This window comes from Sceloporus occidentalis, unplaced genomic scaffold, assembly GCF_023333645.1.
Source record: "Sceloporus occidentalis isolate IW3139 unplaced genomic scaffold, rSceOcc1.0.p SCAF_10, whole genome shotgun sequence".
In the NCBI taxonomy this organism is placed as follows: Eukaryota; Metazoa; Chordata; class Lepidosauria; order Squamata; family Phrynosomatidae; genus Sceloporus; species Sceloporus occidentalis.
This window is the reverse complement of record NW_028316990.1, coordinates 34,490,722-34,510,238: the sequence shown is the minus strand read 5'-3', so window position 1 is coordinate 34,510,238 and position 19,517 is coordinate 34,490,722. Positions and strand designations below refer to the sequence as shown.

At 44.3% G+C, this 19,517-nt stretch overlaps 2 protein-coding genes across 7 annotated transcripts in view; one reads left to right on the top strand and one right to left on the bottom strand.

Moving 5' to 3' along the window:
* LOC149306437 (ATP-sensitive inward rectifier potassium channel 12) overlaps positions 1–9,979 on the bottom strand; it is a 29,120-nt gene extending 19,141 nt beyond the window's left edge. For 3 of the 4 annotated variants that reach the window (XR_016282468.1, XR_016282469.1, XM_089540116.1), the window contains exon 1: positions 9,383–9,979. The gene's annotated coding sequence lies outside the window, so the exon portion shown is untranslated. Of the gene's footprint in view, positions 1–268; positions 343–9,382 lie in introns of those variants that run through there. The other variant, XM_089540117.1, reaches the window with a different exon arrangement.
* Positions 1–19,517, top strand: part of NATD1 (N-acetyltransferase domain containing 1) — a 159,354-nt gene that overhangs the window by 39,889 nt on the left and 99,948 nt on the right. The window lies entirely within an intron of this gene.

Sequence of the window (19,517 nt, the reverse complement as noted above, 5' to 3'; positions counted from 1 at the left end):
CCTAGCAATACTTTGCTCTCCATTTCCTTCCCCCTTCTTCTATCATCTTCCAGTGTCTCAGTTTAAACTGTGGATGGAGATGTCCTGGATCTCAGTGGAATTATCTTGTTTTGCCAATGGAATTTAAATTTTATCTCCTGATTTTGAAATGCTTTGTCTCCTGGTGCCACGTGGCCAGAAGAAGTGGCCTGCTGCAGAGATATCCCTCCATGTGTAAATTTACAGCGCTTTATAAATAAAGGTTAATAATAATAATAATAATACATACCATCTCAACTCAGAACAACACCAGCAGCATCTTGACAAAATGACAGGTTGCCATAAGTCAGAAATGACTTGAAGGCACCCAACAACTCAGGAGGGAGGAGAAGAGAAGAAGTGGGGAGATCTTCGCCTTCCCAGGAGGCTCAGGCAAAAGTAAACTCCTGCAACTTCTCCTCAGTTTGTCTGCTTTTCCTCACTAGTAACGTTTGCTATTTTGATGTGGCTCGGCCATGCATGGTTTCCATGGTTGGAGGGTATGGTGTCCTTGTCCTCCTTCTTGACTTTCCCATACAGGGTCTGTTATTCACTCTAACTTATCACCCTGCTTTGGGATGGATCAAGTAGCAGATGCCAGCTTGGCTGGTGAAGGGGAGGGGAAGCCAGACTGTGGGGCCCACACACTGCAGCACACTTAATGTCACCGTTAAATGCAACCTCCTTTTCCCTGTCTAGCAGGAAGCATTTGGGGGAATATGGCAAAGTCTGAAGGGCAGGAGAAATTCCCACAAACCTATCTTTGCCTGGGGGTCTATTGAGCAGCCCTGAAGCTTGCAAAACCTTGGAGCGGCATTCTTTTGAAAGGGCACCGTGTCCTGCCCAGAGGTCTTGAGTTACTGCCTCCTTTTTCTCAAGGCCGGTGTATGTGATGATGGGTGGAGACGGCCTCAGAGAAAGCGCCATATGCTCCGGCCCCTTGGTAGCTGGCATTTCTTCAAGCAACACTTGGCATGGAGGAAATTAGACTTATTTTTTGAAAAAAGGTTCTGTCTGCGCACTCAATATATGAGCTGGAAGGTTATCTTTCTCATGTTATGGCCTTCTAGCTCATATTTTGAGTGCATAGTCAGAACCTTTTCTTTAAAAGTTTTATTTCTTCTATGCCAAGTAGTGCCTTACAGTTATCTCAATGTCTACCTTTCACAAGATCTATTGATATAGTGAAAGGATATTTCCGTTTACCTAAATTCCAAAATCCTCTTATACAGTGCAGTATATACTTTTAAAAACGGCTATCCCCTTGCAAAGAATAGTCTAATTAGTTTTCATAATTTCCTTTAGCTTTCATATGCTTTCATATTGCCATCTCTAAATAACTGAAAGGATTTCCCGCTGAATATGGAGCAAGCTTGTTTTCTGCTGCCCCAGAGACTAGGCTATGTACCAGTTGTTTCAAATGGTAAGAAAACAGATTCCACCTAAACACTGGAAGAAATACATCTCAAGTATAAATGCTATAAGAGAGTGGAATGAACTGTCTTGGAAAGTAGTAGACTTTCCTTCTTTGGAAAGGTTGGATGATCATCTTTTGTGAGTGCCTTAGATGTATTTTCCTTTGGACTAGATTGGACTAGATGCTCCTTGTGGTCCCTTCATGATTCAGTTGGATTTCTGGAGATGGACATGCCCCTTTTCTCAAGACACCATTGTATGGTGACTTCTGTTGTTGTTGGCGTGTGTCTTCAAGTTGTTTCTGATTTATGGTGACCCCAAGATGACTCTATCATGAGGTTTTCTTGGGTAGTTTCTTCAAAGAGGGTTTCCTGTTGCCATCCTCTGAGGCTGAGAGAGTGTGACTTGCCTTAGGTCACCCCAAGCTGTACAATTCCAAGCCAGCCTTTATTTGATCAGAACAAGGGTGGTTTAGGAGTCTAAGGGTTGGACTAGGATTCCCAGAGACCATGGAAACCCACTGACTGTCACACTCTCTCAGCCTCAGTGGAAGTCAATGGTGTACCTCCTCTGAGAGCCGGCATGGGGTAGTGGTTTGAGTGTTGGCCTACAACTCTGGAGATCAGGGTTCGATTCCCCGTTCGGTAATGAAACCCACTGGGCAAGCCACATGCTCTCAGCCTCACAGGATGGCAATGGCAAACCTCCTCTGAAAATTTTTGCCATTAAAACCCTATGCTAGGTTTGCCTTAGGGTTGCAATAAGTCAAAAAAGACCTGGAGGCACACAGCAGCAACAAGGTATACAAGTCAGCATATATGGTAGAAATCTGGGTCCTTTTTTAAGCCCTCTTCTTGCTAGTGATGCATATGACGTTGGTGCATGGTTTGTGCCCTCAACCAGGATGTTGCTGTCTGTCTCTCTTTCAAATACAGTTATAAACTAGTCTTCGGTTGGGTCCTAGCCAGGAGGTCATTCCAGGAGAATCTAAAGTTGGCTCCCTGGTAATTCACTTCGAGTTCCTGCACTCTAAATTTTCAAGGAACTGCAAAAGCTCACCTGAACCTTCCCGATCCTTTTCTGTATTCTCATCTATATGCTTTCCTCCATGAGAAGTTGTACTGTTAAGCAGGGTGAGGCAACCACCTCCGGCAGCAGATGCAGAAGAACAACATTGCCAGCTTCCCAACCAATCCTCCTAAATCTCTTGGCCATTCACTTGGGGATGTCCTCTGTGCCATCTTGTCATTTTGTCTTAGGCATCACAATATCATGGGTTGGCCTTTTCTCTATTTTACTTGTGGCATTGCAAGTTTCCCATCCCTAGAAAAAGCTCTCACACCTCCTGAGACTCCTTCCAAAAGCTGAAACCAGCTTGGAGGCGAGAAGCAGAGCTGGCAACAAAATATTGCAGTGTATATATACTGTACTACACTTTCATTGCAGGCAGTCTAGCTGCTGTGTCTATTTTCCAATCTCCCAGACAGAATAGTTGTTCCACCTTTGGATTTGCAGGAAATCAGAGTTTAAATCCTTGCTTGCCCCAAAGCATAAATAGTGACCTCTTTGGCAGGTCACTCCCAGGTTAACCTACCTCTGCAGTGAGATTAAAATATCATGCTGAGCGCCTTCATAACATGGGCAGAGCTCATCTCAAGCAAATGATTCAGAGCATGTTAAGGGCAATGGGCTTCTCGACCGACCGACGGATGTTGACTCATTGCAAGCAGGTTTCATCCTGGGCAACAGCTACATCTTTTTTTCCAAGTAAATGATGGCAGGGTGGGTGGGTTAATCCGTTGTGTGCGTGTTTGTGTGTTGCGTGTGTGAGTTTCTCCAGATCTGCAAGCTAAGATTTTGGTGCCGTCAGAAAATATAGGGAACGCACCCCATTGCAAAAGAGAAAAAGCATCTTCTCAAAGTAAGAAATGTTAAGGAGGATGCAAGAGAATATACATCCACATTCTTTTATAGTTTATAGTTTTTATCTGTTTTTAACTTTTGTACGACTTTTTAATCAGTTTTATAGAGTTTTCCTGCGGTGTTTTAAAACTAGCCTTAAACTGTTTGTAAATGCATTGTATGTGTCATTTCGGAAGCCAGCTTGGGTCCCGACCTGGGAGAAAGGCGGCACATAAATAAAGTAAGTAAATAAATACAATTATATGTATACATGCAAATTCGGCAAGAATTATTTCTGATTTAAATAAGTATACAAGGCATCCCAATACAGTAGGAGAGTCTGCGATGAGGGGACCTATGGGTAACCTGGCCATACTGAGTCAGGGATTCTAGGAGTTGTAGTCTAAAAAGTAACTTTGCCTATTGTCTGTCCAGGTGTCACAGGCAACTTCAAGACAACTGGGATGTCTCTTGTCCAGGGTTTGAAGGCACAAGTTACAGTTGGGTTGATTCAACCGAGGAAGCCACTAGTACCCTGAGTCTGCAAGACATGACCTGTTGATGACTGAAGCTCATGGGAGCCTATGGCTGCATCTACATTGCAGAATTAATGCAGTTTGAAACCACTTCAACTGCCATGGAATTCTAGGATTTGAAGTTTTCTTTTCTTTTAGCCTTCTCTGTCAGAGAGGTCTAGTGCCACAACAATTCCCAGATTCTGTAGGATGGAGCCATGGCAGTTAAAGCAGTGTCAAACTGCATGAATTCCACAGTGTGGCAACAGCTTCTGATTCCTAGGTCCACAAGTCAAATCCCAACTGAATGAGAAACAATAATTATAAATATAAAATACATGGGAATATGATGTGTGTGTGTGTGTGTGTGTTTAATTTTATCACCATCAAACCATACACAAGGAGCTCTCTTACATTTGCTGATCTCAGCAAGAACGATTCCTAAGGTATGGGAAATGAGTCACTTGGGCATATGTTTAATGCTTTGTGCTCTTGCATGAGTTAGGTGCGTGTTATGTGTGCATCATTTTACTTTAAGGCAGGGATCACCCCTTTTCCTGGACAATATGAAAAGCTAGAGAGGCAGGTTTACAAAATGAAAAGAGGGAGAAAGAACTAAGAAATGGCTTTCAGCTTCACCTGTTCTGCCTTTGATCTGTTTTTGTTTTAATGTGGGTTTTAGGTTTTATACTGCAGCTCAGACATGCCATTCAGGGGCTCTTCCACATCTCTATGCTCACCATACTGTTACCTTAAAATGAAACATGGATTAAAAATTCCTCTTGTAAATCACGTGTGAATGGCAAAAAAGAATAAATAGTGCCATTCTGCACCTAAACAGAGAATACTGATGCATGTTTAATGTAGCATATTAATTCATTGGTGCTTCCACCCAGGTACAATTCACAGATATAGCCATGCTACTCTGTGGAATCAGTCTATAGAGAAATCTTGTTGCACCTTTGAGACTAACTGAAAGAAAGAAGTTGGCAGCATGAACTTTCCTAGGCTTCTGTCAACTTCCTCAGATGCATTTGGATGCATTCCACACAATTCACTTGATCATTAGGACTCACTAGAATAGAATCCCATTCTTTCCCAGTTCAAGCTCTTATTGCATTATTTACTGCTCAATGCAGATTGCAAAGCAAGGCCATCAGATTTCTTTCTAAGAATCCAGAGCAAAAATAGATTCTCAGCTCACGCCGTTTACAAAGCAGGTGGCCAGATACCGGAATAAGGATGAGTTTTAAAACACACTCAACAACCTTACAACTTTCCCTGCAATCACACCCTTTTGCTGTGCTTAATAGCCCCCCAAGTTCACGCTCTAGGTGTTACTCCATCTTGTATGTTGTCTCCGTCTTCAGATTCTTACTTCTAAAGATAACCAACTATTCTGGCCCACCTCACAATGCAAGGGAGTGAGATATTAAAGGTGGCACTTTTCCTTCCAAATATACGACTCTCGGAGGAGGGTTGGGGGAAGCAATTTGCATTTGCAGTTCTTGCACAGGGCTGTTACTATTCCTGTAGTGCAATGTCTTTTTCAGTGTGCGGTTTTGCTTTTGTGGGGATGTATAAGTGCTGAGCTTTACAGGGCAGCTCAATAGAGGATAGATATACACTGTGAGCTTGTCTCACCTTCAGAATGACTAGGGACTGGGTAAGCAAGGAGGGAAAACCTTTTAGGCTGGCCTTTTGTTGGTTAGGCCCAACACATAAATTCAATGAGTCTACTCTGGCCAGGACTAAAATTGGTTTTAGGCCTTGGAGTAGTTACAAGCATCCACAACCATCATACCCTCCTACTGTCTCAATCTGGTTGGGCCAGTTCCGATTCATCCTCTGTTGTCCCACTTTTTCAACTGTTTCCCAAATGTCTCAATTTCTCTTTCTTCCTCCTACTTTCCTCCCTTTGTTCTCAGCTTACTTCAATTGCTGCAAACTGAATCCAAGTAATTTGCACTCAATAAACTCAGTGGGAGGAAAGGAAGGAATGGAATCGTGCTCTTTCCTGTTGTCTCGGGCAAAAGCAAACTGCTGTTGCATCTCCCAGTTTGTGTGTTGTTCCCCATTAGTAACTTTTGCCAACTTGACCACACTCCCATGCTACCTTGGCCACATGTGTCCCTATTTTCTTCCGTGAAATGTTGGAAGGTATTAAACACACAAATACACCCAGGCTCTTGAGATATATATGAAGGCAGGTAGGTTTTAAGGTCTATTTATGGTTTCAAACACAGCACAGTCAGCCCTTCATATCCACAGATTCTGCATATTTTTAAAAAATCTAACAAAGTAAACCCTGATTTTGCCATTTTACTATCCCACTGTATATAATGGGACTTGAGCATCCACAAATTTTGGTATCCACAGGGGACCCTGAAACCAAACCTAAGCAGATATCAAGGGCCACTGTATAGGGACTTAATAGGACCATTGACAAGGCTGATTTCTTTTATTGTGGATGAAAGACTTGTGCACTGGATGAACTTCTATGCCTGAATCCTGTCATTAGTTCAAACTGGAGTAGGTTCATTGAATCACTGGGATTTATGTTGGTCCACCATTCAACCATTGATTCTGGATGACTCTAGTAGGACTAACCACTAAGATCCAGCATATACTTACCATTAGTTCTGTCATTAAGGTCTCTGATGCTTTTTGACAGAGTAGGGGTCAGCAGCTGTCGGCACCTGAGTCAAACTGCCCCTCATTTATGTGCCCCAGAAGCAAAAGTGGAGAATGGACAAGTGGATGCTGTAGCAATGGCATCCCATGGCAGATCCTGATGGGGTCAAAATTTGGTTACCAGCCTCTTCTGTCTAGCCAAATATGATTTCCTGCAAAACTAGCTGCTGTGCTGGGTTCAAGTGTGTTTTTTGTATTGCACTTCCTAGAATCCCCTAACCAACCTGTCCAGGGGCCATGCTAACTGGTGGACTCAGGAGTTATAGACCCAAATAACTTTTCCTAGCCATTGTCCATGCTGTCTGGGGATTCTGAGAGTTGTAATCCAAATGGTAATTTTTGCAAGCTCTCTTAATGATTTAAAGCAGATGGGTTTGCCTCAAAACGTGCTTTAAGGGTGTGTGTTTTTACTACGTGTGTTTTACCTCTGGTTAAATGGATCAGAACCAGAGCTTGAAATGACACTTGAAATGAATATAATGACACGGTGTAATCGCCTATAATGGATCAGTGGTAGGATGATGCTCTAGATCCCAGAGCATCATCCTACTTTGTGTGTGTGTGTGTGTGTGTGTGTGTGTGCGCGCATGCACACGCACACACAAGTGTGCCTTCAAGTTGCCTGTCAACTTATGGTGACCACAGTGGGATTTCATACGGTTTTCTTAGGCAAGGAATACTTGCCAGTTCCTTCCTCTGAAATCTAGACACCTGTATTCCTTGATGGTCCCTCATCCAAGTACTAACTAGGGATGACTCTGCTTAGATTGCAAGATCAGATGGGATTTGGTGTCTTCTGGGTCTTTAGGCTTCATTATCCTACTACTGCTCAATTTTTCACGTCTTCAGATTGTGATTATATTTCTTTTTCTTAATATTCCAAATTCTTAAAACTGATCCTTCTGTCCTTCCACCACCTTTTGCCTTTCTGCAACTCTCTTCACATGCGCAAAGTCGTTTGAATAAGTTAAGCAAGTGGGTGGACTGTGAATAAAGTGGAACAGCATAACCGCTGCATAGGTTTACTCAAAAGAACATTTTCAACAGGGCTTACTTCTTTCACAGCAAGTATGCTTAGGATCCCAGCCTTAATGCTCTTGTGAATGTGCCAGAGGTGCCCAAAAGCTCTGGAAATGTCTCAAAACCAATATAAACATGACAAGGTCACAATCAGTGACATTATAAGATGACTAAAAAATGAGTATATCGGAATTAGGGGGGAAAACCACCCTAACTTTTAAGAAATTAGTCCTAACATGAAGGTTATAAATTATGCTGGCATCAGAATCTTATTTTAGATTATGAACCTGCACAGTGTTTTTGGGCTTCATTTTTTGAACAGTTATTTTTGGTGTCTATATTTAATCATAACAGTAATAATAATCAATCAAAATATGGATAATAGAATCTGGGAAATTCATTATCAGATCTGATGAACTTTCATATCTAAGTAAAAGACTTTCCTATGTCCATTTTGCTCTGAGTTTTCACTTTTTCCCTCACTAGGATTGTCTGGTTTAGTTTCTTCCTAATTCTGAAACTGTCCTTCACAAATTTTGTCAGAACACTAAACTTGGTGCAGATGGGTTACAGATACAAGAAGGGGGCAAAATGAGGGTATTGCCTCCCCATAAGAACTCTGCCCCCCTCCATGAAATCTTCCTTCAAGTAACAAATTTCCAGCATTTTCAGTAACATAAGGACTTAGCAAGACAGGGGCAGGCAAAGGTACCAAGGCAGTCATTTCTTTCTTATCATTATCACCGTTGCTTTGATAAATGGGTTACTAGCAATAGTTTACCCCACCATCTTTTGTGTGTTTATCCAGAAGTAAGTGATCACTGTGATTGATGGAGTTTGCTTCCTATGGAAAAAAACGTGTTTAGATCTAGCAGGGAGTCCAGCAAGGTAAACCACAACCAGTCACTTTGGCAAAACTTTGCTAGGAAAAGTGTGGAGCAGACTGCCACAGGATCTTTCATAAAAGTTTGCTAAGGAGAAGAACTGTAGAACAGACTGCCACAGGATCTTTAGCAGAATTTTGCTAAAGAGGCAATCTGTGGAACAGATGGCTACAGGATCTTTAGTAAAAGTTTGCTAAGGAGGAAATCTGTGGAACAGCTGGCCACAGGATCTCTAATGAAAGTTTGCCGAGGAGGAGATCTATGAAACAGACGGTACAGGAACCTTAGTAAATGTTTGCTAAGGAGAAGAATTGTGGAGCAGACTGCCATAGGAGGGGTTGGGACTCTTTCGCAGGAGGCCTCTAAGCCGGGACTAGACAACCCTCTTTTGGGGATGCGCTTTTACCCCCAGATCCTCACACTGAGCAAAGGGTTAGACTAGATCAGCTCCAAGTGCAGTCATCCAACATTCCTAACCTCCGTATCCAGCAAAGCATTTTTTGCTTCTCAAGTTCTTAGCAAATCCTCCAGACACAGATAAGTTTCACTGTCATCTGTCGCAGTCCTGAGCACAGGATCTTGTTTTGACAGTTTACGAAACAGATCAAGGGACTGGCTGGGTGGGTGTGTTTCCAGCCTTTTAATTATTTTAAAAATTAAGTAAATGTGGGACTCCGCAGCAGAACACCTTTGAGATTTGCTCCAACGCCTGCAATCCAGCCTTTTCTTTTTACCCCCAGTAAAAAGCCTTTGACTTAATGGCTGCAGGATGTGGCATCCCTGAATCACTGTAAGTATGAGATGGCTCTTTTTACCTTCTTCCTTAGTTCGATTTGGCACATCTTTCTATAAGGGCCACAGCAGCTATGACAGTGCCATCCTAATATCACCGGCATCCCTTTCCAGCAACATACAGCTTTTTGCATCACTTACCTCCTCTCACTGCTTCGATCCCACCAAATCCTTGGTTTTCCTTGTAACTCCCAAGCAAACGGTGGTCCTTTCTTTCACTTCTTGTAAGACTTGGGTTGAGTTGCCCCTTGGGTGGACAATCCACTGCTCCATCATGACAACAGTGACAATGTTAAACAAAAAATTAGAAACAAGCAGGAAGAAAAAGGAGAAAAAAATATCCCAGCCTTGTCTTATTCCTTCCTTGGAGGAGAAAAAAAAAATATTTAAGATGTATATAAATAAATATGGTTTCTATACTGGAAAGGAAACCGAATGCCCGAGCATATCCAGATGGGAAGGGAATGAATGTCCAACTCTTCTCTTTTACCCCGTAGGACTCAAATGGGGTTGGGAAGATGTCTGAGGACCCATCCTCCTTCTTACCTACTTCCACTCCAAAGGTACCATAAGGAAAAATAAAAGTCTTCTCGCTTTGGATTCCACTTTAATCCTGGCTGGGAAATCTCGGCCGGCTTGTGCCCGTAGGAAGGTGCCAGCCGGGTCCTTCCAGTTGGAGTTGTGGTCACTTTCTTGGTGTCTATCTCTCTCCTCCTCCTGTGTGTGCTATTGCTGGCTTCGGCTATTTGATCCAGAGAGAAGTGATGCTGCTGCAGTTGAGTGCAGTTCAGGAGCGCCTCTGTCAAGGGAGAATATAACACAGGCAACCAGTGTGAGAAGCTCTTGCACAACACTGCACTCCCTCCTACTGCTCTGCTCAAGAACAGCAGCTACCAAACATGTCTTAGTCACAAGTCGGCTTCTGCTGCATCTCTTCTCTGCCTATTTGGCTCAGATACTCTTCCCCAGTTTTTCTTTTCTTTCCCCTCCCAACCTTTACTCTTCCTTTGTTCCACTTCTCCCTACACACCTCAGCCTCATATGCTTTCTCCTGCCAAACAAAATCTGTACCGGCGGCTGCCGATTTGCCGTGTGGTCCTTTTTTGGCAATGTTTTGAACTGTCCAATTATTCCTGCCCTTTGGAGAGAGGACAATATGAGTTTTCAGGGAGGGTTAAGGCTCTAACAGTTACACTCGGCTGCAGCAGTGCACTATGCGCAGGTGGGGAAATGGTTGAGCCCATTGCCAACAAATCTTTGGGAGTCCTTGTTTACGCATCATCATCTTCTTCACTGTCATTTATATCCTATTTTCTCCACTAATGAGACTCAAGGCACCTACTAGCAACCTATTTAAAAACAATATGGATTAAAAACTGTGCAAAAACCTCAATAAAAGTATAGATATAAATGTTGTTTTTAAATGCATTTAAACCCTTATAAAGTTAGGGAAAAAATAGAATTTATTAAAAGACCCTAAGGCCCTAATGTGGGATTTTTTGAGGTTGAGAGTATGTAACTTGCCTGGGACACCTAGTGCATTCCCATAGCCGAGTAGAGAATCAAACCACCTCCAGAGTCATAAGCCCCATACAGACAGGCCAAAATAAAGCTGCTTCAGGTCACTTTGGAGGTATGCTGTTTAAATGATGCATGTGTCCGAAGAGTCCAGAAGCTGCGCCAAAGCCATGATCCAGTCCCAAGGACTGGAGTGTGGCTTTGGCGCAGCTTCCGGACTCTTAGGATGCATGCATCATTTAAACAGCATACCTCCAAAGTGACCTGAAGCAGCTTTATTTTGGCCTGTCTGTATGGGCCCTAAGTCAGGTAATTTAGGGCAAAACAAATCCACATAATCAAAGCCATTTAATGGCTCCATCCTTGCTTCACCAGGAATTATGGCTTTTCATCTCTCCATCACATACCCCCCATTGTTTTTTTCTTCTATTCCTCTCTGAAAGCACTTTAGCATCAATGTAATGCAACAGCACAGGACATTTTCTCCCAGCCAAAAACTGATCAATAAATGTCCTTGCTCTTTTTCTCTCTTACATAATAAAGAGGTGCACTTTGGACAGGGTGCACTTGGGGGAGTCTGGGAGATGTCACCCCCCCCCCCAAAAAAAAAGAACATTTTGATGCTCTGGAAAACCTTTGCAGAAGCAAAATATTTTGTCATCCCAGATGTTGCAGTGTCTGGCTGTTTCCTAACCCACAAGTGGGCACCAAGGAGCAGATGGAGCTCAGCCAAGCAGGTGTTTAGATGGAGCTAAACTTTGCCATTGCCATCCTCTGAGGCTGACAGAGTGTGCCTTGCCAAGTGGGTTTCCATGGCCGAGCCAGGATTCGAACCCTTGACTCCCAGTGATAATAGGTCTTATTCCATATCCCCTCTCAATCGTCTCCATATCTTGGGCATTTTATGGGTTTCACATACGCTGGAAGATAAAAATTATGACAGGGGAAATTCTGGCTTCCCACTAAACAAAGTGAGGGATCCACAGAAGATAGTGGCAGTATCAAGCACAAGGTAAAGAAGGGTAACTTTTAAGACTTCATCTCCCAGAATCCCCCATTTTGCAAGGGACATGCTGGGAATTGTTGCCCAAACGGTAGCTATTCAAACTCTGAAGAAGCATCATTACAAGCAAAGTGATAGAATAGGGACAAATAATAATAATAAATAATAAAGTTTTTATTTATATACCGCACCTTCCTCAGATCAGGGCGGTTTACACAAGTTACAATTACACATACAATGCATTAAAAACAAACACCATACAGTATACAATAAAATAAAGGAAATGGTGAGGGGGGAGGGAATCAGGTCCAGCATTCTTCTCTCCCTCTGAGGCCTGGACCAAGGCAGATGGACCGGAGGGAGGGCTCTTCTTCTTCAGGCTAGCCCCTGATGGAACTGGACCAGCCTTCTCTCTCCCTCAGAGGCCGAAAGATGACAGTTAGGGAGGGAGGAGCCTCTGTCTTCAGGCTGGCCCCTGATGGTACTGGGCCAGCCTTCTCTCTCCCCCAGAGGCCGAAAGATGACAGTTAGGGAGGGAGGAGCCTCTGTCTTCAGGCTGGCCCCTGATGGTACTGGGCCAGCTTTCTCTCTCCCCCAGAGGCCGAAAGATGACAGTTAGGGAGGGAGGAGCCTCTGTCTTCAGGCTGGCCCCTGATGGTACTGGGCCAGCCTTCTCTCTCCCCCAGAGGCCGAACGATGACAGTTAGGGAGGGAGGAGCCTCTGTCTTCAGGCTGGCCCCTGATGGTACTGGGTCAGCCTTCTCTCTCCCCCAGAGGCCGAACGATGACAGTTAGGGAGGGAGGAGCCTCTGTCTTCAGGCTGGCCCCTGATGGTACTGGGTCAGCCTTCTCTCTCCCCCAGAGGCCGAACGATGACAGTTAGGGAGGGAGGAGCCTCTGTCTTCAGGCTGGCCCCTGATGGTACTGGGTCAGCCTTCTCTCTCCCCCAGAGGCCGAAAGATGACAGTTAGGGAGGGAGGAGCCTCTGTCTTCAGGCTGGCCCCTGATGGTGCTGGGCCAGCTTTCTCTCTCCCCCAGAGGCCGAAAGATGACAGTTAGGGAGGGAGGAGCCTCTGTCTTCAGGCTGGCCCCTGATGGTACTGGGCCAGCCTTCTCTCTCCCCCAGAGGCCGAACGATGACAGTTAGGGAGGGAGGAGCCTCTGTCTTCAGGCTGGCCCCTGATGGTACTGGGTCAGCCTTCTCTCTCCCCCAGAGGCCGAAAGATGACAGTTAGGGAGGGAGGAGCCTCTGTCTTCAGGCTGGCCCCTGATGGTGCTGGGCCAGCTTTCTCTCTCCCCCAGAGGCCGAAAGATGACAGGGAGGGAGGAGCCTCTGTCTTCAGGCTGGCCCCTGATGGTGCTGGGCCAGCCTTCTCTCTCCCCCAGAGGCCGAAAGATGACAGTTAGGGAGGGAGGAGCCTCTGTCTTCAGGCTGGCCCCTGATGGTACTGGGCCAGCCTTCTCTCTCCCCCAGAGGCCGAACGATGACAGTTAGGGAGGGAGGAGCCTCTGTCTTCAGGCTGGCCCCTGATGGTACTGGGTCAGCCTTCTCTCTCCCCCAGAGGCCGAACGATGACAGGTAGGGAAGGAGGAGCCTCTGTCTTCAGGCTGGCCCCTGATGGTACTGGGTCAGCCTTCTCTCTCCCCCAGAGGCCGAAAGATGACAGTTAGGGAGGGAGGAGCCTCTGTCTTCAGGCTGGCCCCTGATGGTGCTGGGCCTGCTTTCTCTCTCCCCCAGAGGCCGAAAGATGACAGTTAGGGAGGGAGGAGCCTCTGTCTTCAGGCTGGCCCCTGATGGTACTGGGCCAGCCTTCTCTCTCCCCCAGAGGCCGAACGATGACAGTTAGGGAGGGAGGAGCCTCTGTCTTCAGGCTGGCCCCTGATGGTGCTGGGCCAGCTTTCTCTCTCCCCCAGAGGCCGAAAGATGACAGTTAGGGAGGGAGGAGCCTCTGTCTTCAGGCTGGCCCCTGATGGTACTGGGTCAGCCTTCTCTCTCCCCCAGAGGCCGAACGATGACAGTTAGGGAGGGAGGAGCCTCTGTCTTCAGGCTGGCCCCTGATGGTACTGGGTCAGCCTTCTCTTTCCCCCAGAGGCCGAAAGATGACAGGGAGGGAGGAGCCTCTGTCTTCAGGCTGGCCCCTGATGGTGCTGGGCCTGCTTTCTCTCTCCCCCAGAGGCCGAAAGACAAAGAATATTTGTCTTCCAAATATGGACTGCAACTCCAATCATCCTTTGTCAGCCTAGCCAACGTTGAAGGACTATGGAAGTTACAGTCCATCAAACACCTAAAGGGCCACACAGTCCCCACTCCTCATGTGCAAAAATACATTGATCCAGCAAATAATGTTTGCCTATCTTTTCAACTAAAAAAGAATTCTTTAAGGGAATACTGTAGGTGTCAATCATAGCTACATAAAAGAACATTCAACTGCACAGACATCCCTTTTAGGGTAAGCATAAAAGAAGAGAATCCTGGCAATTATTTAGTATATTATTATATATTACCCATTGCATGGGTTGAGAAGACCCTGCTGAAGATACTTTAGTCCCCGAAATACCTTTGTCCATCACTGTTGGCCACTTGGTTTGTGGACGGCGCATCACTGGATCACAAGGAGAGGATAATGCGAAATTTGAAAAACGCCCAGTTGATGCAAGATAATTCTGGAAAGCATAAAACTGTCACTGCAAGAGCAAACATATCCCCATATTTGTCAATAAAGTGATGTACATCATGCATAATAAACCATTGCAATCTTTAGCAGGCAAGCATTAAAAATGTATGCAGGGACTGTTGTGAGTAATACATGTGACAAACTTATTTCAATTTTTTTTCAGAGTCTAAAGTTGTTTTTTGGGAAAACTTTTCCCCAAACTACCCCTGTGCCAAAATAACTTGGGCTGTTTGGGGGTACTAGGTACATTGACTTGCATGAATGGAAGAAGGGGGGATATTCTGTCCCAGTTAGAAAAATATCTTCACCCAACCTTGCCTTGAAAATTAGTTTTATGGTCTTTCTGGAGGCAATGGCCACTATGGCACACTTCTCTGAAGATGCCAGACACAGATGCTGGTGAAACGTCAGAAACAAACTCTTCTAGGACATGACCATAAAGCCTGAAAAACCCACAAAAAACTATAGGTTAAAAATCATATACCATCAAACGTCTTTCTAAAATGGAGGTTCCTTAACTGCTTCATGAGAGCAATAATGAAGGATACATATGGGCTCTCTTGGGAAAATCTTGGCCAGATTAATTCAGCAATTGTGGGAACTGTGGCCATCAAAGTTAAATCAAGTTCTGGTCCTAAATTGCCTTTCATCCTGGCTTGATGTTTCGGACCATCGTGGTTTACCTTGACGGGATTACCAGGCTCTTTGAATTGATTTTTTAAATTTGATTTCATCCCTTTTGAATTTTATAGATGCTTTGTCTTCGCAAGGTCTATAGTGCCAAAGTGCATTGCATAAATATTAGAAAAATCAATAAATCAATCCTGAGTAAATGCGTTATTCAAGGTGCTTTACCCTCCAACATTTCACAGATGAAAACTGGGACATGTGTGATCAAGCAATCTCAAGATAGCAAAAGCTATGAATAATGAAAGAACACACAAGCTAAAAAAGGTTGCAGCAATTTGCTTTTGCCCAAGAAAACTGGGAAGGGAAATATTCTGATCTCTCCACTCTTCTGAGTTAAGTGCAAAGTACTTTTGCACTTTGAAAACAGCTTGCAGAGACTGTAAATCTAAGGGAAAAGGGGGAATGTGGGAAGAGGACAGAGAAACTGGGATATTTTAAAAGCAGCTGAAAAAAATGGGAAAGCAGAGGATTAATCAGAACTGTCCCTACCAAATTTGAATCATTTTAAGGTATAGTATTAGAGGTGCAGGAAAAAAGAAAATTTCCATAGAATTTCCTTCAATACTTGGCATACTACTGGGAGAAAGAAGATAGGTGAGGTTACCTGGGCAGATTCCTATATGAATCAGGATTGCTTTGGTTGATTCTCACAGCTGGGAATCCTTTACTGGCTCTCTGCTATGCATAAGAAACACTTCTGCTGGGGAACAGGACAGTTCTTAAGGCAATGGAGAAATACAGAATAATACAGCCAGCAGTATCTTGGAAGTCATCTGTTCCAGTGTTTCTCAACCTTTGGTTCTAGATATTGTGGACAGATTCAGATTCAGTCGCAGAGTCTGTGATCATTGTCAATGCTGGCTTGGGCTTCTGGGAATTAAAGTCTTTTACATCCAGAGTCCTTAAAGTTAAGACCTACTGCTCTGGTCCAAACCTCTGATAGCATACTCACCAACTGTCCTGATTTGGCAGGAACAGCCCTGATTAATCCTCTGTCAGCCTACTTTTTCACCTGTTATTAAAATGTCCTTGCTTCCCTCTTTTCCTTCTACTTTCCACTTTTGTCCTCAGCTTCTTCAGTTGCTGCAAACTGAGTTCAAAGTGCAAAAGTAGTAACTTCCTTTGAGATCCAGGTTGCTCCTGTCCTGTGTGAAGGTGACTGCATCTTTCTTAGGCAAAGAACATTTGATTTCTTAAAAACTCTCTGTACTGTTACATCTGCAAAAAACTTTAGGTGCTATATAGGTAAAACTTCTCAACTGTAGTCTAAATGAAAGAGTTTTACCTTTATTGGAGGTCAGTTTTACCTTTGTTAGTGGTCAGTTTCTCAAGACCTCCCTATACTGTTACATCTAGAAAAATGTTTAGGTACCATACAGGTAAAACTTGCCAATTGTAGTCCAAAATGAAAGAGGTTTACATTTATTGGAAGTAAAAATCATGGGACTCCATGATTCCTTCCCAAGCCCTACCCAGGTGGCTGTGGACTGAGCAAAACATCACGCTCCAAACTGTCCCAGACAGGTGAGTATATTTCAGAACGGAAGAGTAAGTTGTCCCGCTGAACTAAATTTGGGAAGGGCTGAGGATGGCTGGGGTCAGGTTTCCCACATACTCGGACAAAACCAACTCTGCAGGGCTTGTAAACCTCTTGCCAGCATCTTACATAAAATACCTCGGGCCACCGGAGCAGAGAGCAGATGTTCTCCAGTGAAATCCTTTCCCAGCCAGGCTGAGCAAACGTCACCTAATCATCTCATTGGCATCTTGTCAACAGCGTGGCAGGCAATACAGTAAATACTTTATGTAACCAGTTCTGGCCCATAGGAACATGCATCTTACTACTCGGTGGAGCAGCCATATGGGAAAGACGTCCTTCTACCTGTAGGCGGAAGGATGTGGCAGTAGATGCCCAGAGCCATTGGGGTGCTTTATGTTTACTAGGAAGGTGGCCAAGTACAGTTGGCCCTTCGTATATTTTTTAGCCACGGATTCAAGCATCCATGGATTGAAAATGTTCCAAAATACATAAATTCCACAATTCCAGAAGTAAGCTAGAATTGTAATTGTAATTTGTAATTCCAGAAGTAAGATGAGGACAAAGGGAGGAGTGGTAGGATGAAAGAGAAACCGGGATATTTTAAAAGTAGTTGAAAAAGTGAGATGACAGAGGATTAATTGGGACTGTCCCTGCCAAATTGGAACAGTTTGCAGTGGTTCCCAAACTTTGGTCAACCAGATGATTTAGACTTCAGCTCCCAGAATTCCTGAACATTGACTAAGCTGGTTGAGGCTCCTGGGAACTGAAGTCTGAAACTTCTGGAGGACCAAAGTTTGGGAATCACTAAGTTAGAGTGTATGGAGTTTATCACGCGGGAGGAATTTCTCTTAATTTCAAATGAAAAGAAAGTGAGGCCAAAACGCATTCACGTGAATTCGCTAGTTCAGCGAATTTACGTGAATTTGAATTGCGTTCAAACTGACTTCCCATTGCCCGAAAATAGCTTACCATTGCCCAAAATTGCATGTGATCACCTCTTACACAATAACGTGAAACCCCATGATTGCGTTCGGACCGACTTCCCATTGCCCGAAATTGCGTGTGGTAGTCTATCATGCAATAATGTGAAACCCCATGATTGTGTTCGGATTGCCATTGGATTATACTTCCAATTTCAATGTCTGATAAACTCCTATGTGATATTATACAGCATTGAACACAGACTAAAGGGAGCCTTCAGAGTTCTCCTCCCAATATAGTTGGTTATGTAAATAGGGACTAAGGTCTGACTTGGCTACTAGCCACTTTTCTACAAGAGAATCTCTTGTCAGAGGAAGGAGGATGAAACCCAGAGTGACATTTGGGCCCACCTTGCCTTGGTGTGAACTTCCTGCTCCTCAGATTCCCCCTTCCAGGTGAAATGTGATGCCTTAAAAGTTCATGGCATGGACACACTCTCTCTTTCTCTCAGATGTCAGTGGGGGCTAATAGGCATGTCATCATCTCCATGGCTTCTGTATCTAGTGGAAAACAAAACCTAACCCTCTGGCAAAGGGTGGCCTAACTTGCAGGTTCTGACTTCTATCAGAACCTCATCATAAGTGGGATCACTTTCTAGAAGTCACTCTTTAAATATGTCAAATGGCACGGGACAACCGCCCTTTCAAACTAAAGCCAACCCAACCATTATTATTTTTTGACTAGCCTAAACTTTCTGTTTGCCACTTAGTGGCTGGCCAGCTTCTGTGTCAATGGAGATGGGAATCCACTTTGCATTTAAGATGCTGGATAAGGTTCAGCACATTGGGTGATGGTGGTGGCGGCTGTTGTGCCTTCAAGTGATTTTGGACTTATGGAAAACCTAAAGCAGAGCATGCTAAGCATGCCTCTCCAAACTAGAAATCCATAGGAGGGAGACTTGAAATTTAAGGCCCCATTCACATTACAAAATAACCCAGTTTGGAAACTGGCTTATTTCCCTGTCATTTGCACTGATTGTCCTCAGAGCAGTTTGCAGGGGGGCAACCGAAAAGCCCATTTAAATTGTTGCATTTGGCACCGGATCCCTTAGCGGTTCTTTTTTAATCTGCACCTCAGATAGCGTGTGTAAAGTACTGGATCAATTTGGATCGTGCAGCCACCATTCAGGAAATGGAGGCACCTCATTTTTGATCCGGAACAATGTCGAATGGGAACTTCAGATCAGATTTAAATGCTGTGGAGAGATTGACTGCCTTGAAACGTAGTGGGAAGGTTGAATCGATTTTGAACCCATTCACACATGTGAATCTCTCAGTGCAAAAAACATAAGAGTGACTGGCCCCTAAGTTACATCAACTTGACTAGACCAAATTGCAACTAATTGTACAGTGAGGATACCCCTATTATCTCTCACCTATTTGGTGTATCTTCATGACTGGAGAAAGGAATGAATGCCCAGTAACTCATGATTTGTGGCAAATTTCATCTGCAGATCTTGCAACTGGGAGTGCCACGGTTGTTCTTTGAGGAAGAACTTGCTATGCTCTGTCCTGACTTTCTGGTATTTCAGCCTCGATGGGAGACTTGTGGCTTTGGTATAAGGCAAGAGCAAGAACCTTCTCCATTGTTCTGCACTGAGGGTTGGCTCTGCATGTTGCTTTCTCTCAGCCCTGCAAAATAGGGAGGAAATTCTGATCAAAACTACTGCCATTGTGTTTCTCAGGACTTGCTGAGGAATCTCTCGTTGACAAACCGCTGAACCACTTGACCTGCTGGGGAGCCATTAGCTCCAGAAAACAGACAGAGAGCTCTTTTGCTCAGACGTATTATCTGAGCCCTTCAGGGAACGCCTGCGGAGCCAAAAGTATCCAGTTTCTGCACGACTCTTTCTTTTTGTTCTGCCTTTGC